At 41.2% G+C, this 22,703-nt stretch overlaps 1 protein-coding gene across 11 annotated transcripts in view; it reads right to left on the reverse strand.

The window, feature by feature from the left end:
- Prrc2c (proline rich coiled-coil 2C) overlaps nucleotides 1-2,504 on the reverse strand; it is a 78,513-nt gene extending 76,009 nt beyond the window's left edge. For all 11 annotated transcript variants that reach the window (XM_052737406.1, XM_052737401.1, XM_052737398.1 and 8 more), the window contains exon 1: nucleotides 2,296-2,504. The gene's annotated coding sequence lies outside the window, so the exon portion shown is untranslated. The remainder of the gene's footprint in view (nucleotides 1-2,295) is intronic.
- Between the last annotated feature and the right edge of the window lie 20,199 nt (nucleotides 2,505-22,703).

Genomic DNA, 22,703 nt, shown 5'->3' on the forward strand with positions numbered 1-22,703 from the left:
GCCTTTAATCCCAGCACTCGGGAGGCAGAGCCAGGCGGATCTCTGTGAGTTCGAGGCCAGCCTGGGCTACAGAGTGAGTTCCAGGAAAGGCGCAAAGCTACACAGAGAAACCCTGTCTCGAAAAACCAAAAAAAAAAAAAAAAAAAAAAAAAAAAAAAAAAAAAAAAATGAAGAAATTCTGAACTTTGTTCTGAGCTAGAACTGATCCCAGGGTTATTTACTATATAGAGCACAAAGGAGGAATCTTTAGGAATCAAAGCCTGGTATGTAAATATAAAGAGAAGCAGAACAGGAAAAAGAAAACTACTTAAGTAACCAAAGACTTGGGTTATTCTGAGGACACAGATTATCCTGCTTGGAAAAGTTTTATTTATTTATTTATTTATTTATTTATTTATTTATTTATTTCTTAAATCTTTCTACCAGTACTCCACTGTTCTCCCTCCATTTCTGGATGTCCTTTTTTAAAAAACCATGCACTAACCATAGTATTAAATCCTTTACGCAGTCTCTAATTCTACAGCAAGCCTGAGAGGGGCTGCTATTATCATCTTTAGTTTATAAATGAAGGAATGGTCTAACAATAATTTCTCAAAATTAAAGTCCCTTTCAGCATTCACTTGGTCTTACTACAAAGCCTAGACTGGCCTCAAGTCCATCACTGTCTCCCTCTAGTCTTCCTATCCACAAACATAAAACCCACAGTTAACACCTGGCAACACTTTAACCTTCATATGTAACAATGTTCAACACTGAAGGCAAGCTTAAGAAAAACTACCAGTTAATAATGTACCTCACTTTAGCAAGGATTATAAAAGCATAAGAACAAATGGGCACCCTGACAGTTCACAGCATCCCCTTTGGGTTTCGAAAATACAGCTTTGACTACAGTACCACTAAAAATTTGTGTGACCTTCATCTATTACTTCAGTCTCTCAAAGATCATGTCCTCATCTGTAAAACAAGTATAAGGGCACCTTCCTCAAAGATTAGAAGGAATAAAGAAGGATAATGTATATGAAGTTTTTGTGATCAGTACATAGAGGTTAAGTCATGAAGGGAGAACAGTCGGCATTCTATGCTCATCACACACCTACAGACCCCGCCAACCCGTCCTCCAAAAACAAAAAAAAAAACCACACCAACAACTTATTTGGAAAAATCCATTCCAGAAAAGCAAATAATAACTATTTTTACCATATACAACAAAGTCAATCTATTTCTAATTTCCGGAGAATCACTGTATTTGGGGAAAGCCAGAGAAGATGCTGCAGTGCATCTGTGACACACACCTACAAATGGCTCCAGCCAAAGCAGCATCTTAATGACCAACATAGAAGCTTAAATCTACTTTTTAAAAATGCTGGACGTTCGACATGGTGGTCGCCTAATACTCCCCTACCTATCACTTCTATTTACAGGAATTGACTACCAAGCACTTAATCAAGCATCCTCCAGTTCTTCTGGTGCGTTCCAAACGAGAGAAATCCTAACAGAGTCGCCTACAAGTCTAAGTTTCTGACCGGGGTATGAATTTATGAACCTAGGCTGAAGACCAGTCAATGCGGAAATCCGGGTAGTTTTAACAGCTAAGAATTATTGCAGGCAAGTTAGACACCCCCACCCCAAAGATCTTGAACGAACTTTAAACAAATATACATCTCTTTAAAGGGATTTGAGAGCTTCATATGTGTAAAACCAAACGGCAGTCCTCACTGACTCCCATGCTCTTTTCTTCACTCTTAAACGGGGCCTTTGCCCTAGCAACCAGCGGTCCTAAACGCTCTCTCTGAAGAATAGGCAGCAGCCGAGCGGTATTCCCGCAAACGCGGAGCTGGAGCGGCCTAGCGGGAGGAAGGACTACCCAAATCCTCCCAAGAAGTTGTTCAGCATGTTCCTAGCGGAAGTGGGGTCGGTCCTGGGTCCCCCGCAGAGCCTCTCGGATCGCCCTGGGCCCCCCACCACACTGCTCGCTACGAACGCGAGCATCACCCCAGGAGCGTCCGCGGGCAGCAGGGGCCCTCGGAAGCAGCCACGGGCACCATCCTCCCCGCCGCGGAAGAACGGCGCGCGCGGGCCCGCGAGCAGCAGAAGGTGCCTCGGCCGCCGCAGGGCCGGCTCCGCCGCAGCACACGCCGCGCACATGGGCGGCGGGCCCGCGCCGGAGCCCCGCGGACGCCGCGAGGCCGGGAGCCCCGGGCAGAGGCGCCGCGGGCCCCGGGCCTCCTCCTGCGCCCCGCGCTCGCCCTCCTCCATCGGGCCTCCTCACCGCCCGGACGCCCTGGCTCTCCTTACCCGCCAGGGTGAAAAGACCAAGTCGGCGCGCTTCCCAGGGGCTCGCCAGGTACGGATCCGGGGGTGGGGAGGGAGCCTCGAGGGATCGTCCGCAAGGCCGCCCGGTCCGGGAAGCCCGAGCCGCAGCCGTACAAACCGCCAAAGCACTTTCGCTACCTCCTGAGAGGGTGAGAGCAAGCGAGAAAAAGAAGCAAGATGGCGGCTAGCCAGCCCCTACGTGTTACGTCATGACGTCGCGCACGTAAAGAAAATCTCCGCAAGCCCGCCCTGGGGGGGGGCGGAAGGGGAGGGGGGGGTTGAGGCTGCGGGATCACGTGACGCCTCCGTGGCAGCTCGACAGCGGCCGAAGGTAACGCTGCCTCCTACTGGAAGGAGGGAGCTCCATCAACCAGAGATAAAAGCTCTCCTCCACCTGGGAAGATTCCGGAAGTCTTGAGTCCTCTGGAATACAACTTGGTCTGTCTCCGTGCATCGACACAACTGACGGATGAGCATCTAAATTTACAACCAGCGCTTTGCTAGACTCTTCTCAGTGAAGTAGGGGGCAAAGTGAGAGGGCACGGTGTGGCACTTGGACCTCAGCGTGAAAAATGTAATCCAAGTGTGAGGCACAAAAGGACTGGTGTGCTCTGCTGAGACCTCTTTTGGCATTTGTAATTATGGGTGTAAATTAGGCACTGTTTACTTTAATGAGTTTTCTGGCAGTGTTTATCTCTTGGACCAGCTAGCAGAGAAAACAGTCAAGAGTCAGTCACTCGTGCAGATATTTCCTAGAGAAGTGTGACGTAGAGACAAGAAAGTATGTTAAGTGAGGAAGGAAAATTATATTGTATCTGGGGGCTGAGCCATGTAGGATCTTGCCTCACTTGTACAAGGCTCTGGGTTTGATCTTTCTTTCCCAAAAGAAAGAAAATAATTCATGGATGTGTGATGAAGTATCTATAATGTATAACAAATTCAAAGATTTCTTGCCAGCCTCTCCTGGTCTAAGTAAAGCTCTCCGCTAGTAATTGGTATGTGTTCATGGGATGACAGCACAGTGTTAGAAGGTTAAATAAAACCACAGAGCAGTAAACCACAAGCAACTTCCTCCCAATTGACATTTGTGATCATTTGTTTTAGACTGTTTTGCATTGCTGGGGCTTGAACCCAGAGCCTTCTACATGTTAAGCAAGTGCTAATCCAACTAAACTATAGCCCCCAGCCCCTTCAGTGGTCATTTAAAATGGGACATATTGGCTGATTGATATAACAGGCCAGAGAGAGGCCAAGAAAGTACCTTGGTGATTTTCCCACAATCCATTAGAATCTGGTCTTTAGTATCCTGGTACTGAAATACCTTTCTTGAGCAATGTAGAACACCTCCAACAATCAACTGAGTTGACATTTGCCCAGGTTATGAGACTGACATGTACAAACAGAATATTAATTCATGAGTTTCTAAGAGCCGTGTCAGGGTTCTCTAGAGTAACGATTTATGGAATCAATCTCTATATGTGTCTATATAAAAGGGGAATTTATTAAAATGACTTACACACTGTGGTCCAGCTAATCCAACGATGGCTTTGGATGATCACACTTCACTGGATGTCTCTGCTGGTTTTCCCATATATTCTGAAATCTCAAAGTAGGCTTTTATGCCAGAGAAAGAGTGGACTTGCTAGTGAGGCAAGAGCAAGCAAAGAGCAAGTTTCCTTTGTCCATGTCTTTATATGGGCTTCCAGCAGAAGGCATGGGTTGGAGGTGGGTCTTCCTACCTTAAAATACCTGGAATAAAGGTGTGTGATCCCAGGTCAAAGATGCAGATTAGAAGTGGATCTTCCCACTTCAAATTAAGCAAAAAATCTCTCACAGGTGTGCCCACATTTTTGGGTTTTAGTTAATTCCAGATAGTAGTCAAGTTGACACTCCAGAATAGCCATCACATGCTGTAACATGTATACATCAGTGCTCATATTTGCAGTTAGTGCATTTCTTTCTTTCTTTCTTTCTTTCTTTCTTTCTTTCTTTCTTTCTTTCTTTCTTTCTTTCTTTCTTTCTTTCTTTCTTTCTTTCTTTCTTTCTTTTTTTCTTCTTCTTCTCCTCCTGCTCCTCCTCCTCCTTCTTCTTTTTTTCCAAGACTGGGTTTCACTATGTAACTCTGTCTGTACTAGAACTCACTATGTAGACCAGGTTGGCCTCAAACTCACAGAGATCCACCTGCTTCTGTCCCTCTCCCCCAGGGTTGAGATTAATGTCGTGGGTCACTTCTCCCAGCTAGCTAGAGCATTTTCCTATGTAGCTAAACTTACTTAAGAAACAAAAGCTGAAATCAGACATGGTGGCCCACACTTTTAATCCCAGCACTCTGGAGGCAGAGGCAGGTGAATCTCTGTGAGTTTGAGGCCAGCCTGGTGGTCTACAGAGCTAGTTCTGGGACAACTAGGGCTGTTCCATGGAGAAACCCTGTCCTGAGAAACCAAAGCTGTTGTCAGAAGATGGTTGGTGGGCATAGATTCAGAATAAGTAGTTATATGTAAGGCCATTTCTTGATTTATCTAGTTCCACAAGAGGATGATTTTGTTCCAAAGGTTGAAATATATATTGAGTTTCTAGTGGTTGTAAATTTCTACATTGATTGCCAATATAGCAGGGACATCCTGCTGTGCTCTTGATTTAGGCTTCTTTTCTCCTTGACAGCACTTGCATGGCCACCAGGCCTGAAGTGCCCCTGTGTGTTCCTTCCTCTGTTTCCATAGCTACCTCTTAGCAATGTTCTCTCAATAAAAATCAAATCACAGTGGAGTCAGGTCAGTCTATGCTTTAAAGGTGAGTTTACTCATTTCTGCTCTTACTCATTGCACGCAGTCTTAAAGTTTAACTCTCAGAGAGCAGGCTTCTTTTCCTTAGTTCCCATCTCTTTTGGTGGTGGGAGGGGAGAGAATCTGACTAAAATCACCATGCATTATTTTAATGTCCAAAGCCAAATACTACTTTCGGTGTAGGAGACTCAATAAGATGCTTGCCACCTCAGACCCCTTGGCACTGGAGTTACAGACAGTTGTGAGCCACCACGCTATAGATGCTGGAACTGAACTGGGGCTCTCTACAAGAGCAGCAAGTGTTTTTAACCTCCGAGCCATCGCTCTAGGCCAAGCTTACATTTCTTCCGTGTTTGTCACATTCTGCTTTGAGCATAAAATCATCCAGTAAGCATTGAAAAAAAAACCCAACAAATCGAATAATTTATCTAAAGTTAAGAATTTCCAAATTCCTGCCATCTTCTGGCTCTGCGCTCAGTCAGGTCCAGCCACATTCTGGGAGTTTCATGATATTCCAAGGGTATGTGGGAAGACAATTCTCCATGAAGTCACTCATCTGTCCTTTAACCTGTGAACAGAACCTTTCATCTGGATGATTTTATTTTAAAGTTGTTTGTACAATAAACAGCCTTAGAAGACAGCATCATCTACACACACACACACACACACACACACACACACACACACACACACACACGTATGATGAGAGACAGAGAGATGAAGATCCTTTAGATAGTCTTTGAATTCTCCATACGCTATGCTTCTTGTGTTGTGGTCCCTCTTTGTACCATGCTGTGGGAATCAGAGGATGAGATAGTAACACAAAAATGATACTGTGGCATCTGACATTGTTGCAGTTAAGATTACCCTTTGAGGGTTGGAAAGATGGCTCAGTGGTTAAGAACACTGGCTGCTGCTCCAGAGGACCAGGGTTCAAGTCTCAGCAACCACATGGTGGGTCACAAGCATCTCCAGTTCTAGGTGATCGAACACCCTCTTCTGGTCTCCTCAGGTACCATGCACACAACTGGTGCACAGACATACATGTAGGCAAAAACACTCATATGCATTAAATAAATCTTTAAGAAAAATTGAAAAAAAAAAGATGATTGCCACCAAGCTTGATGACTTGAGTTGTGGGGGACCAGCTGGGAGACCAGTTCCCACATTTTATGACAGAGTACTCTTAAGGAGTGAGGGATAAGAGAGTTAGATATAAGAATAGAGGGGAGAGAAACAGATAAAAACACAGAATAGCCTCAGGAGGGCCTGGATCCTCATATACCACCCCTCCTGTCTCTTCTAAAGGGCTAGTTATAGGAATGCCAAGGGGTGGAGTAAAAGACCTCCCCCTAGCACAGCCAAGGGCAGACCCTCTCCAATCACCTAGTAACCACACATGTGGTCAAGCACTCCTTTAATGCAGCTCTTCTGGGTAAAGCAAGCTCATATCTCACTAGGAAACCTTTGTGCGTCTCCACACTGTGTTTAATCCCTAAGACCCATGAGAGAACCAGTTTCCACATGTTATCATCTGTCCATGCATGCAAATGGCAGAAAACACTGCACAATAAAGACATACAATGTAATAAAAGTGTTTTTAGAAAATATTACTTTATAAACACTTTTTGCATTGGCTTGATGACTCGATGAATAAAGCACCTGTTTGAACCCCGAGACCCCCCCGCCTCCCCACCATAGAAATGTCAAGTAGGAATGGCAGCCATCTGTAATTCTCAACCCTGAGAAAACATACATGAGTTCCCAGGGCAAGCTGCCATCTGTGTGCTCTGGGTTCGATTGAGAGACCCTGCCTGAACAAATAAGGTGGAGTGCAATGAAGGAGGACTCTGATGTCAATCTCAGACCTCCACATGAATGGCACACACGTGCAGCTGTACCCATACATACAGGCACACTTACCACATACGTATGCATGTTTGTACGTGTACACATATCAAAAAGAAAAGGTTTTTTCAACGTGTATATACGTGAAAAACTTTTTTTGGTAGTGCTGGTTTTTGAGACAGGGTTTCTCTGTCTAACAGTCTTGGCTGTCCTGTAGACCCGGCTGGCCTCGAACTCAGAGATCCGCCTGGCTCGCCTCCCAAGTGCTGGGATTAAAGGCATGCCCTACCACCACCCGACAACACTGGATTTTCAATTGCTGGTATGAAATTAGGCAAACTAGTTTTCAATTGAAAATGAATTAACTCCCCAAACAATATGATCTATTTCATTTGTAATTGTGGAGCCTTATTTGCTAATGATTTTTTTTTTTTTTTTTATAAAGTGTTTACTTAGCTGGTTGTGGTGGCACAAACCTTTAATCCCAGCATTTGGGATGTGGAGCCAGGTAGATCTCTGTGAGTTTGAAGCCAGGTTGACCTACATATCAAGTTCCAGGATAGGCAGGACTAAATAGAAAGACCTGGTCTTAAAAAAACCAAAAGTAGCCGGGCGGTGGTGGTGCACACCTGTAATCCCAGCACTCGGGAGGCAGAGGCAGGTGGATCTCTGTGAGTTCGAGGCCAGCTTGGTCTACAGAGCTAGTCCAGGACAGGATCCAAAGCTACAGAGAAACCCTGTCTCGAAAAACAAAACAAAAACAAAAACAAAACAAAACAACCCAAAAGTAAATGAAGATTAACACCAGGCGGTGGCGGCACACGCCTTTAATCACAGCACTCAGGAGGCAGAAGTAGGCAGACCTCTGTGAGTTCAAGGCCAGCCTGGTCTACAGAGTGAGATCCAGGATAGGCACCAAAACTACACAGAGAAACCTTGTTTCAAACTGCACTCCCCCCAGAAAAAAGATTAACTAATTAATTAATTAATTAATTAATTAATTAAATGTTTAGTTAATCTTTGACTGATTCTAGAAAGCTAAAGGCACTAAGAATGTATGAGACAGTAGGTTACAAATAAAAGAATCAATCAGGCCGGGCAGTGGTGGCGCACGCCTTTAATCCCAGCACTCGGGAGGCAGAGCCAGGAGGATCTCTTTGAGTTCGAGGCCAGCCTGGTCTCCAAAGCGAGTTCCAGGAAAGGCGCAAAGCTACACAGAGAAACCCTGTCTCGAAAAACCAAAAAAAAAAAAGAATCAATCAGGATGGGAGTGGTGGTGTGCCCCTTTAATCCCAGCACCCTGGAGGCAGAGGCAGGTGGATCTTTGTGACTACAAAGCCAGGCTAATTGTAGCAAGTTCGAGGCCTGCTAGGGTTATATAGTGAAACATGGACTCAAACAAACAAACAAGCAAATAAAGAAATGAATTAATAAAATGATGACGCTGGAAGCCCATGGAAAATCAGAAGGTGAAAGACAGGAGGGTGGTAAGTGGAAGGTCAGCTTGGGCTGTAAAGACTCAGCCTCAAACAAACAAATCCAGGATGTCTCCAACTTAGTAAAACTGGGAAACATGATAAACTGGATGTAAGTAAAGACGTAACATCCAGACACTATATGAAAATGTAACTTCGTTAGTGACTGCAGATGTTACAAGTTTGCAAATGAAGACAAGAACAATACTACCATTGCTTCCAGGAACCTCTGTTAGGGCTGGAGAGAAGGCTCATGGGTTCCTGCTTCTCCGCTAGTGAACCCATGTTAGGTTTTTAGCACTCACATCAGGTGATTCACACCCTTTGGTGTGAGCTCCCAGCCATCTTCTGGACTGACAGTACCTTGAATACATGTGGCACACTTATGCACTCACACACACACACAAGATAAAATTGAAAAAGAAATAGCCTTTTGCCAACTTACAAGTTTTATTGAAGTATTACAATGCACATATATGTTTACATTATATATAAAGTGAGATAATATTTTTATTTGCCAATCAATTATTAATAGCAAAAAACTTTTTTAATTGAATAAAAGATACATTTTGGTTGAAAGTATTCATTTGTCATATCATGTGTCAATAAATTCTGAAGTAATTGGGATTTACTCTTTACTCAAAATTTTCCTAACATCTTCTTAGCTGAGCGAAGCTAATTCTTAGAGTGGTGAGTACCAAGTCAAGAGGCTGTACTGCTGTTAGTAAGCAGAGAACATTATCTGGGACATTTAGTCACCCTGGGCTGAAGGAGGAAGGCGGGGAGGAAGAAGAGAGAGAAGATGGAGATGACTTGGTTCACAGTTTTCCTCAAGCATTCTTAAGTGAGTTGGCCTGAGCCAGGAAGTGAGTCATGATGTAAGATTGAGATCTGAAGGGGAGACCACAAAGACGTGGTTCAGGTGGAGCAGATGCAGAAAAGAAATATAGGTGGTAGTAATTGGAGAGATGGGAAAAAATGCTTTTAAAATATTTTTAGGCCAGAAAATAGAGACTTGAGGTAATGCTGACAAATGTACTCACAACACTCAATTATTTCTGAAATTACCAGCCTAACTGCTGGGTCCAGCATTTTTCAAAGCTGAAGGACCCTTTATTTGTTTCCTGCCCAACCTATTGTACATGCAGTACGCAAGTGAAGCTACCCAGTTTCAAATCTTTTCTTGCTCCATGGTAACCAGACATTTTGAGCAACATCTTCGTGGAAGAGGGAATTTCCTGTGCTACAAGTCTACAGCCCATGCCTAGCTCAGTTCTTGTTTATTAGTGTCTTTGTATTCTCCATTCTTATTTCTGCTGGGGCTAATTAAATGGTTATTTCAGAAATACTTCTTTGAGTTGATTAGAGTCTCATTGAGATAATTGCTTCAAATGGGAATTAGTTCAATACTCAGTACAGAGCCACTGTTAACTTCACACGGCACACAGTCTTGGTAGAAAGAAGAGAAAATGGGATTAGTGACTAAAAGCATTAAAATGCTTTGTAAATATCTAATACCCTGGGTAAATTACACTCAACTGTAACTGTTCATTCCAGTACTCAGTATTGCTTATATAAAACTTAAAAAAATTTTTCCTTATTGTGTGTGTGCATTGCATCCATACAGGCACCCCTAGAGTCCGGAAGATCACGTGTCATAGCACATATGAAGAAGTCAGGAGTCAGTGTTCTTCCATTGTGGTTCTGGGGACCACATACAGGATGTCAGGCTTACAAGGCAAGTGCTTTTGCCCATGGAGCCATCACACTGGCCCCTGTATGAAACTTTTAATTTGGAAATCTCAGCCATTATAGTGACTAATAAAATAGTGCTATACATTAATGTATATTTGACTATGACACCCACCCAACCTGAAAGGATGCTGGCAAAGTGACCAGCCATCCCATTTTTCATGGAACCAGTCTGGTTTTAGTGCAGAAGGTCTTACGACCCAGGAAAACCCTTGGTCCAGGGCAAAGCAAGACAATTGGCCCACCCCTGATGCCTACAGTAGACTAGAGACAGGAACTGCAGCCTCAAGCCTCACAAAAAGCTCCCCTTGATTTTTGCTGTCTGCCCAAAAATATGCTCAAAGATCACAGGCAGAGAGCTGTGTCTAGTAGAGAGAGGGCCTATCATCGAGGGGTAAGCCAGGCTGCAGAGAGCTGAGAAGGTAGGCCCCAGCTGCCCAAGACAGCAGCTAGACATACTGCCTCTGTGCTTTGGTCTGGGTTGTTATCCCTCTATTAATTCCTTCTACTTTGTTACAGCTGCCAAGTTCTGAATACCTACTGGTGGCCAGCACGGTGTGAAACCTGTGCACATATTTGATACACCGATTCGTGGTACAAATTATAAAACTGAGGCTCAGAGATGAAATGATTTGCCTCTAGCAAATCACACTAGTGTCAGAGCTGGTGCTTGAACCCAGGTCCAATTTCACACATCCTCTGCCTGAGTTCTCATCACTCCAGGAGGGCCTCTCCTCCTCAGATGCTTTCTGGTATGGGTGTACTAGGCAGTTTTTTTTTTTTACAGTCTGGCAGAATACCTAGGATGAAGAAACTCAAGGAAGGAAGAGTTATTTTGGTTTAGCGTGTTAAGGGCTACGCTCTCTTGTTGCCGAGGGGCCCAGCCCCCCCGCAGGTCAGAGAAACTGGAGAGGAGATGTGGACTAGGTGAGCGACTGGAACAGACACACAGACACACACGAAAACTTAATCTGAGGGCCAAAGCTTAGTTCTCCATCGTATTTTCTCTCTGTTGGCTGCTCTTCTGACCCTGTTCTTTCTCTGTTCTGTTTTTACCCGGTGGTTTTTCTTTTTCTTGTTTCCAGTTGTCTCCCTTCTACTTCTTCCCTGAGGTTTTTCTTCTACATCTTCCCTTCTTATTATTTCTTTCTCCATCTCTTATTTTTCTCTTACTCTTTAATACCTCCTAAGACAAAAGTTTCTACGCAAGGAAAGATTACCTCACAACCATAAGTTATGTATTTTCCAAAAGCAAATTAAAATTCTTACATAAGACGAAATCACATTAAGATCACCAGTTACATGTTTTCCTTAGAATCCCACAAGTAGTTAAACATTTTTCTTTGTATTAATTTTCCCACCATAACATCTTCACCCCAAAGCAATGACTCTTTTATAATTGATTAACAAAGTTTTAAGCAAGCCAAGTATATTTCAGTCAGCTCTTTGTGGTTTTAGTGCAGCAGATTTCTGTTCTTAATTCTATTTGAGAGAAATTTTAAATGTGTGGTCAGTTCACCATCTATTTTCTTTTACACACAATAGGGTCATTTAATTTCCTCTCACAACTTTGTTTTTTCAAGGTGCATACCGGGGCCTGTAAGTTACATGACCAAGGAACTCAGGCCTAACCTTGGGTGTAGGGCCATAATTGTTCTCTTTAGTCATCAGCCTGTTTTTTCACAGGCAGAATTCATGGGTCTGTGATGCTTGAAACTTCCTTGTTCTTGTTTTCCATCCACTACAAATCTCATGTTTACCAAAGGGGAAGGTGACTTCTAGCCTATTTGTACCTTTTTGGTATCTCATATTAGAGCAATGGGCAGAATAATCTAAACCAATTCCATAATCATCTTCACTGTCTAAACCACCTGTATCTTTTAGGCTCACCCAGAAAGTCCAGTTAAATCATAGATCTAACCAATCGTCATTGCTCTTATAAAAATCATCTATAGGGTTGGGGATTTAGCTCAGTGGTAAAGCACTTGCCTAGCTCTGGCAAGTGCCTGGGTTCGATCCTCAAAAGAGACAGAGTTCTCTTTAAAAAGCTGGGTGGTGGTGGCGCGCGCCTTTAATCCCAGCACTTGGGAGGCAGAGGCAGACAGATCTCTGTGAGTTCAAAGCCAACCTGCTCTACAGAGTGAGTTCCACAGTAGCCAAGGCTACACACACAGTAAGACCCTGTCTTAACATAAAGAGTGAGTGGGAGGAAACTTTATTTTAACTAATAGTTTGAAAGATTTTAGGCATCCTATGGCATGTCATATGTCATAAATATATATTTTTGGCTTTATTTTTTTTTATTTATTTATTATGTATACAGTGTTCTGTCTGTATGCATGTCTACAGGAAGAGGGCACCAGATCTCATTACAGATGGTTGTGAGCCACCACGTGGTTGCTGGGAATTGAACTCAGGACATCCAGAAGAACAGCCAGTGCTCTTAACCTCTGAGCCATCTCTCCAGCCCTTGGCTTTATTTTTAACTTAGTGTTTTCAACTTAAGATATACTTGAATTATTATTATTATTATTTTTATTATTATTATTATTATTATTAGACAGTCTCTCTATGTCAACCAGGGTGGCCTCGAACTCACAGAGGTCAGCCTGCTTCTATGTCCAGAGTTCTGAGACTAAAGGTGTGCACCATCACACCCAGCTAGAATTAGTTTTTTTCTTTTTTAAAATAATTTATTTATTGTTATTTTATGTGCATTTGTGTTTTGCCTGCATATATATCTGTATGAGGGTGTTGAATCCTGGAGTTACAGACAGTTGTTGTGAGCTGCCATGCAGGGAATTGAACCGGTGTCTTCTGGAAATGCAGTCTGTGCTCTTAACTGCTGACCCATCTCTCTAGCTCCCAAATTAGTTTTTTTCTTTCAATAAATATTTACTAAGAAGCTATGATGCACTAGATATTTATTCTGATGATGGAAGACATAAAAATGAGTTCTTTCAGGGAGTTTATAGTTAGGTAGGACGGGGAGTGGAGTAAAGTAAAAAAAAATTACAATCAACTATGTCTAAAAGTTATGTGAGTTTTCTTTAGAGAAGTGTGTGTGTGTGTGTGTGTGTGTGTGTGTGTGTGTGTGTGTGTGTGTGTGTCTGTGTGTGTACATGAAAATCTAGCAGGGTGTGGTGGGACCATGTTTGGACAAAAGGGAGGCAGTTGGTTTGTGTATAGAGACATGTAAAGAGGGCCAGAAAGAAGACTTAGTAGGTAAAGATCCTTGATTTGATCCCAGAAATCTACATGGTAGAAAGAGAGAACTAACTCCTGAACTGACCTCCACTCACATGCCATGACATGTCCACTGACCCCACACACACATGAATGAATGTAAAAAAAAAAATTTAGAGAGGGTGCAGAATGCTCCAGACACAGGGAACATCATGTGGAAAGACTCCCTAAAGCCAGGCATATTGAAGATTTCAAAGTATTTTAATTAGTAGCTTTGTGGTTTTGATCATGAAAGAGAAGTGAGGGGGAAGGACAAAAGAAGAAAACTTCAAAGGTATTAAAAAACCAGATCCTAAAACACCCGGCCAATTGAATATGTGTTATTGAAGTAGAATAAGGTAGAAAAGACCAATTATCACATAGTGACTTATTGATTTATTTAGTGGTTCACTTGAAACATCATTTGCACTACCTATTGCCTAGCAGACTTGACTTGCTACCTGGAACAGAGTGACCTAGAGAAATGGCTGAAACAATAGTTCATTGCCTTTAGCAACCTGACCGAAAAAAGCTTACACCTGTCAGCTCTAACATATGCCTTCGAAAACCAAAAGCCCAAAAGCTAACTACCATATAGGCTTCTGCTTACCTGCTCATTTCACCTTGTGGTTTTAGAATATTAAATTAGAATGCAATGTGACTTGAGACCAAAACCTTTAGGGGACTATTCTGTCTTTGGTCCACTGGAGGCATCTCTTCTCTTCCACTCTCCTTGGTGTCAGTGTCAGAAAGACATTTCACCCATTTCATCCCAGGAGTCAGAGGAGTCTATGGGTAGGATGTTTCTGGATACTGTGTAGACTATGTAAAATTAATAAATTGTGTTGACAGCACATGTAAAATCGAGTACCAAGTTTATTAGTACTTAGGGTACTTCTGCTAGGTATTCATTGACTTTGGACTGTATGTTAGGTACTGTACTGGCTGCTGGAGATATAAGTGATTGTTGATTGCAGTGTTTATGTAGCTGGAAGGTAGAGTACTGTTTGCTTAGACACAGAAGCAGCTCTGAGGAGCTGCTGTCCTCAAATTGTCTTTATTCCACAGAAACTTCACCAGTACCATTCTGCATAAGCTATTTTGTTTTGTGTTTGTGTAATTTGGCTTTAAGGTCCAGTCAGACTGCAAAATGGAAAGTCTTGCCAGAGGAAATTCTAAAGATGGGTGGGAGACAAAACTAAACTCTGAGAATTTTTTTTTCTTCATTCAAAGGTAACTGGAGCAGTCAAAGGAATTTAAGAAAGGAAGAAACTTGTTTGTATTCTAATTTTAAGGCATCTGTCTGTGTTGTGCAATAGCAGAACCTGATCCTTCTAACTAGTGTACTCATTATCCTGCCTCCTTCTATTATTTCTTTTTTGTTTTTGTTTTTGTTTTTGGTTTTTTGAGACAGAATTTCTCTGTGTAGTTTTGGTGCCTATCCTGGATCTCGCTCTGTAGGACAGGCTGGCCTTGAACCCACAGAGATCTGCCTGGCTCTGCCTCCCAAGTGCTGGGATTAAAGGCATGTGCCACCACCACCTGGCTATTAATTCTTCTCTTAAGAAAGATATCTCATTGTGTAACTCAGGATGACCTCAAACTCAGAATCCTACTCAGCCTCCTAACTATGCTGGAGTTATAGGAATATGCCACCATGTCAGGTTTATCCATGTTACCAACCACCCCCAACTTTCAGCAGTCACTATTCTACATCTAGGTCAACTTTTTTTTAGTTTGAGCATGTGAGAGAGAATTTGCAGTATTCGCCTTTTTGTGTCTATTTGACAGATCATACCATCATCAGTTCCATCATTTTGCTGCATACAACAAGGTTTCATACTTCTTTATGGGGGAATAATGTTACGGGTGTGTGATTACATCATGTTCTTTATCCATTTGCCCCTTGATGGGCAGCAAGGTTGGCTCCATATCTCAGCAGCTGTGAAAGTGCTTCAATATACATAGGAGCACAAGGATCTTTGCTTCGATTCCATTTGGTTTGGATGTACACAGAGAAGTGGGGTAGATGAGCTGTATGGTAGACCTACTTTTGCTTACTTACATTTGTTAAAAAATAAACAGGCACATTAAGTTTTTTTTTAACAAGCTGAATTGAGTGTTCAGTGATTCATGAACCAAGCAACACCTGACCACAACAGTTCAGTGAGTCACAGAGGAGGCACAACGGGAAATTGTTCATAAAGTTTGTTGGAGCAAGTGAAAGAACAAAACTACTTGATTGGCTAAAGTGGAAGTGGTTAGTTGCAGTTGATAATGGGCAAGGTCCCTTGTTAGCATTAGCGAGTGAATCCTAAGTGATTACATTCCATTCACTCTTGGTACTATCCATGTTGTTCTTGGAGTCCTTTCCTTCTGTAAGGATTCAAGGTGCTGTAGCCTTCTCAGCCAGTGGCCTCCTACTCAATAATTTTAGGATTCTGTTGAATTCTAGTGGGCATTTCTGTGGGGACAGGGTTTATGATTGTAGAATCCTTCCTTTATAAGCCAAGGAATAAATAAGGCAAAGCACTTTTAAAAAAATCACCATTTCTGAGCAGAGAAGTGTTATTCAGGAGGAAATGGGAGTGAGGGAACACAAACCAAAGCTGAGTGAGCCTCCAGTTGGTCCAGATTTCGGATGTGGTCAGATCTTATTGAGTTGTTAGTTTCTGGTTTCGACACGTTTATGTACTCATTCGTCAAACATTTATATAGGATTACTGTATGTAGAGATTGTTCAAGCTCCCCCTGGGTAATTATTCTCACATATTCTTGGTGCTGTCCAGCAGAAAAATGGCATTTAAAAACAATCCCTTTATGTGATTCTCATGAACCATTCTGAAGTAATATACTGGCAACATTGCTCAAAATCATAGAGATGCCGAGGAGAGGACTAAACCTGACATAAGGAAAGCTGGGTCTTTTTTTTTTTTTTTTTTTTTTTTGTCAGTTTGTCACTCTGAGTAACATGAATGCATTTGCTCACACCCACCCCTCTACAAAATGCTACCTAAAGAGAAGGTCAAGCAATATTTTTATTCATGCTACTGTTGATGGCAGTTAAATGGTACTAACAGAAAAATCCATGGGCTGACAAAAATGTGTTTGTATGTACTCTGGTTTGTGGTTAGAAGCATACATGATGGTGTAAACCCTACTTAGGGCTGCTGAGTTTCTGGCCAAGAAAGGATGAAATAGAATTGTTTAGAGAGGTGTGCCAAGTGGGCCGACCAGCTAGAAAAATCAGGATTTCATTGACATAAACCAGTATTGATAAGTACCTCTCTATAAAGAAAATGCTTAGGCTTCACCTTCCCTGTAGACAATTCTCCCGTGTCCTTGAAAAAAATGGTGGTGATGCAGGATATAAAATGACTTCACTCATGCCAACATAGCTGTAGCATGATCGTGCCGTAGGCTGGGTCTAATATGTCTACCAGAGTCACAGGTGTTAAGTCTCTGTCACCAGTAGGAAGTGGTATTGGTAGGTAGCAGAACCTTTAAGAAGTGGGACCTAGTCGAAGGAGGGTTAGGTTATTGGAGACAAACCAATGACTTGAAAGAGACATTGAGACTATGGGCTGGCTCCTCCTCCTCCTCCTCCCTCTTGTTTTTCTTTCCTTCGTCCTTTTTCTTCCTGGCTGCCATAAGGTAAGCATCTCTGAAATCTGCTCTGGCCATAATGTGTTGGCTTACTGTGAGACCAAAAGTGGTCGGCCAACTGAAATCTCTCAAATTGTGAGCCAAAACAAACTTTTTCCTTATGAGTTATCTCTTTCAGATACCTTGTCAGATACTTTGACTGGAAGTTGACTAACAAATTCTGAATACAAATGTATACATTTGTAATAGCAGGAAATGAACAAATACAGATCAAAAGAATGTATAAGACATGTTTTTTTTTGTCTTTTTCAGTTCCAGAATGTGGAGTAATGAATGTTGATTGCATTTTGCATAATTGAAAAAAATTTATTCTGTTGGAAAATTTAGTTTCAACATTAAATCTAATCAACAAGTATATTTATTTTTGCATGTATATATGTATGTGGTAATGTGTATATGTATGTATGTATGAATGTGTATAGGCATGTGTGCATGCAATTGTGTGCACATGGCTAATGCTGGATGTCTTTCTCTATTGTTCTCTGCCTTATGTATAGGAGCAGGATTTCTTAATTCAACCCAGATCACCTTAATTTGGCAAATATAGCTAACCATCTTGTTTGGGGGATTCCTTTTCTCCAATTCGTGAACTCTGGGATTAAAAGCGGCCATTATACTCAGTCAGCTTTTATGTGGGTGCCAGGGATCTGAACCCTGGTCCTCATGTTTGCATAGGAAGTGCCTCATCCACAGAACTGTTTCCCTACCCTCCCTGATTAACACATATTATTGTGCACCTGTTAAGGATACATGGGTCTTTATAAACAATCAAATGGCAATAAAGGCACTGATACTTGACTAAGTTCATCCAAATAGTTGACACGCTAAAGTTCTCTAATTTCATCAATGTTTTGTTTTCATAAGGAGGGCAATATGATCTGTTGCCCTGCCATTTATAGTTTGTGAGTTTTAAATTTCTAGATGTTGAGTTTTTGAGAGGGTTTTATATAAACTCTATGGAAGATGCTTAAATCATAGTTGAACTTGGGACAATTCCCCCCCCCCCCCCCTCAGGCAGAATCTCATCTAACTCAGGCTGGCCTCAAACTTGCTATGTAACAGAAGGTGACATTGAACTTCTAATCTTCACTCCTCTACTTCCCAAGTGCTGGGATTAGAGGTCTGCCCACCTCAGGTGACTTTAGGACAGACAGTTGACATAGGACAGTTGATGATGAAGTAATCACCCAGCGAAGGGAGGGACTCAGCTTTAGATTTAGGCTTTTTTTTTTTTGGTTAAAAATTTCCACAATTGATCAAAAACACTTTTTCCCCAGAAAAGAAGTATGATGAAATATATTGACCTGAGACTGAGTAAAATCTCAGGAAGAGACAAATAACTAAAAATAACAGGACATGATTAATGGTTTTGATTCACAGCCTATTTTTATTCTCTGGACTCTGAGCACCCAGATTTACATTTGCACAGTTACAGAAGGAAAAATGAGGTAGAAAATTTTAGTTTTGAAATTTTTCTTTTTAATCTTTTATTTATTTATTTATTTATTTTAGAATTCTTAGCTTTATTGAAAGATTGTAATTTAGAAACTTGATTGATTTGTGTATACATAAAGTTACGTTTCTCTAGGTCTAGACATTGGTATATTTAAAGATTTGCTCCCAATTTTATGAGGTATGACAAAGTTAATGTGGGCATATTATTTTTTTAAAAAAATCTTCATCTCTTAGAGATAATTATAGAAATGTTTGTAGATAAAATGACACGGCGCTTTAATTTTGCTTTAAAAATATTCCACGTGGCCTGAGAGATGGCTGAGCTGCTAAGAACACTTGTTGCTTTTACAGAGAATTCAAGTTTGGTTCCTAGTAACCACCTGTTGGATGGCTTATAGATCTCTGTGACTCCAGCTCAGGGGTTCTGGTGTTCTCTTCTGTTTTCCCTGGACATCCACACTCGTGTGCACATACCTCCCCCGACACACAAACACATAATTAAAGATAAAATAAATCTAAAACTAAATTCCGTTAAGCAAATAAAAATAGAAAATTAAGTAAGAAAACACATGGAATGAGACGGCAGAATGTTGATAATTGTTCCAAGTGGGCCTATGAATGCTTGGGAGTTTCTTATATTCCCTTCTTTCATGAATTGAAGAAAAATTTCATAATCAAGTATTTTTTAAAGTTTTTTTTCTTGCGACTTACTCCACACCTTATTATTTTTCCGCTTCCTTTTGCAATTTTTCTTTTCACAAATTTTCTTCCTCAGCCAGCTCAGTCTGCTATAACAAACTACTGCAGCCAGGGTCACTTAAACAGCAGACAGTTATTTCTCACTGTCACAGAGGGTAGGGAGTACAAGAGCAAGGCTTGGGGCTGGAGACATGGCTCAGTGGTTAAGAGCGCTTGTTGCTCTTGGAAAGGACCTGTGTTAGATTCTCAGCACCCACACTGTGGCTCACTATTACCCATAACCCCAGTCCCTGGGGATCCAACAGGCCCAAGCGTGGTGCACGTACATGTAAATCTTCCATACACATAAAGTAAAATAAATTAAAAAAAAATAGCAAGGCAATTCAGTTCCAGATGATAGCTTTCTTCCAAGTGTCTGTAGTGGATGTGGAAAATAGCATGATTCTTCTTGTGGGGCCCTAATACACACACACACACACACACACACACACACACACACACACACACACACACGGCTCCTATGGACTCTTTAATTGCCTCTCCAGGGCCCACCTCCTCATTCTACCACATTGAAGTTAAGGCTTTAACAAACAAAATTTAGCAGGCACATTCATTGCACAGTGCCTTGTTCTAGAAGCACACCTAACACATAAGCAACAACACCCCTCCCATTCTTTGTTCACAGTATAAATCCAGCACACATTTGTTGGATGCTTGGTGGTGGTTTGTGCAATTGCTGCTGACACAAGAAAATTCAAAGAAGCTCATGATTCGGTCACCACGAACAAGTCACATTTCTAAGATTCATCTTTAGTTTCCTTACTGGAAAATGAGAAAACTAGACTCTATGACCTCAGCAATCATCTTTAGTCCCCTTTAAGTCCAGCTTCTTGGTAATAAGGACTATCATGATCTTTTTGTTCTGATTGTGTAAAATAATTAAAGACTTATGCTGTCTTGGTATGACATCACAGGCCTGTTGTGGTGGTTTGAAAGAACATGGCCCCCAAAGGGAGTGGCACTATTAGGAGGTGTGACTTTGTTAGAGTAAGTGTGGCCTTGTTGGAGGAAGTGTGTCACTGTGGAGGTGGGCTTTGAGGTCTTCTGTGCTCAAGCTACACTCAGAGTGACTCAGTTCACTTCCTGTTGCCTTTAAGATGTAGAACTCTCAGCACCAGCACCATGTCTGCTTGCACACCACCATGTCCCACCATGATGATAATGGACTGAACCTCTGAACTGTAAGTGAGCCACCTCAATTAAATGTTTTCATTTATAAGAGTTGCCGTGGTCATGTTGTCTCTTCACAGTAATAGGAACTCTAGCTAAGACACATAAGCATTTGGGAGGATGAGTCAGGAAACTCAAGCATTTGAAGCTAGACTGGGTTACATTAACAAGACCCTGTCTCAAAACACAATGCAAAAAATAAAAACCAAACCAATCAAACAACCAGCTACATGTGTACTTAAAGATGGTAGACCCAATGTATGATCTTTTTATGCCTTTTAAAAAATACAAAGAATCTATTTTACTTCATCACTGAAAACAAAAAAACAAAACAAACTCTAAAATGTTGCCAGGTGTATGGGTGCGCACATTTAATCTCAGCACTCAAGAGGCAGAGGCAGGCAGATCTCTGAGTTCTAGATCAACTTGGTCTGCTGAGTGAGTTCCAGGCTATATTGCCCAAAGCCAACACAACAACACTCCTAAATCACCAAATGTGTACATTTTGTGAGAGAGACTGAAAAATTACTTCCAACTTCACCTGGTAATGGTATTTAATTTCTTCATATAGAGATACAGTCTGAAAGGCTTTCTTTCCTGAGAAACATATTCTCATAGTTATATTAACCAAATAAAGCAATTGCTACCACTTCTGGTAGCATATTGTAATAATGAACAAAAGGCTAAATTGCACTAGTGCAATTAAGCAGATACATGTAGAATAAATACCATAGAATACATCAGTTATATTTATTATGCAGAATATGGGAATAAAACTGTAACTTGTTCTATATGGAATTACCTAAGATTAAGACTTTTAAATTCTGATTACAGTAGCTATTTTCCTAAAAATATAGTCAACACTCATAATTTATATTTTGAGTGATCATTATATGAAATGAATGTATGATTCACACTTTCCTAAATCAAGATACTTCTGTGTTACATAGAGTAGTATTAGAATTTTCCAAGCAGTTTTTTTTTCAGGCACAAATACTTTACCATATGTATCTGGCTAAAGTCCTCAAGAGTCCTTTTCCTCCCCAGCAATATAACAAAACCAAAAAGTACCAAAATATTTTGTTAGCATCATGTTTTTCTGATAGCATTAATGCTCAAGGGGTTAAATGTATTCTTTTTTTAATTTTTTATTTTTTGTAGGTTTCTTTAGGTAGCATAGGCTGGCCTTGAACTCACAACCCTTTTGCTTCACTCCCTGAATAGCTCAAGCTATAGGTATGTAACACTGAGGTTTTAAATTATCATTCATGGTATGTGAAAAATCATAAACACTGTAATTACTTAAAATTTTGTTTGTTAGTATTGCATGTGTGTATGATATGTCATGGTGTGTGTGTGTGTGTGTGTGTGTGTGTGTGTGTGTGTGTGTGTGTGTATAGGTCGAAGGATAGGTGTGGTATTGGTTCTCTTCTTCGATTTTCATGTGGGTTCCAGAATTAGAACCCAGGTAGCCAGGCTTGTGTGGCAAGTACCTTCACTCACTGAACCATCTTGCTAACATATTTTAATTCCATCATAAAATAATTGTTATTCTTCTGAAATATATATATATATATATATATGAAAAATTAAGTTACAGATTACAGATTATTACTTTAATGGTATTAAATCATCACCAAAGTTTAGGTTATGGACTGTGGCTATGATCCATTTCAAGATTATATTCTTACAAATGATTTTCCCCTCTTTATTTATCTATTTAATTTTTCTATGTGTATGGATGTTTTGCCCGTATGCATGTTGTGCACCAAATGTGTGCAGTGCCCATGGAGTCCAGAATAGTGTGTTGGCTTCCCTGGGTCCTCTGGAAGAGCAGTCAGTGCTCTTAACCACTGATCTCTCTCTCCAGCCCCTTTACAGGTTATTTAAAACAACAACAACAACACAAGTTCACGGGACTAGAGAGATGGCTTAGCAGTTAAGAGCACTGACTGCTATTGCAGAGCACTGGGATTTAGTTCCCAGCATCCACTTATCAACTCTCAATCTTTCAACATTCTCTAACTCCATTTCTAAGGAATCCAATGCTCTCTTCTGGCTTTTGTTGGTAATGCATGCACATGATGCACTTAAATAAATGCAGGTGAAACATGAATACACCTAAAATAAAATAAATAATTATTTATTTATTATCAGTATTACCGTGAGCTACCCAGGAATTAAGCGGGTTCCTAGGCTATAATCGACAGTGTATGCTGCAGGACACATAATCTTCAACTGCTATCTCACACTGCCT

The sequence above is a fragment of the Peromyscus californicus genome, unplaced genomic scaffold (assembly GCF_007827085.1).
Source record: "Peromyscus californicus insignis strain IS unplaced genomic scaffold, ASM782708v3 Scaffold_14__1_contigs__length_90479793_seg_2, whole genome shotgun sequence".
In the NCBI taxonomy this organism is placed as follows: domain Eukaryota; kingdom Metazoa; phylum Chordata; class Mammalia; order Rodentia; family Cricetidae; genus Peromyscus; species Peromyscus californicus.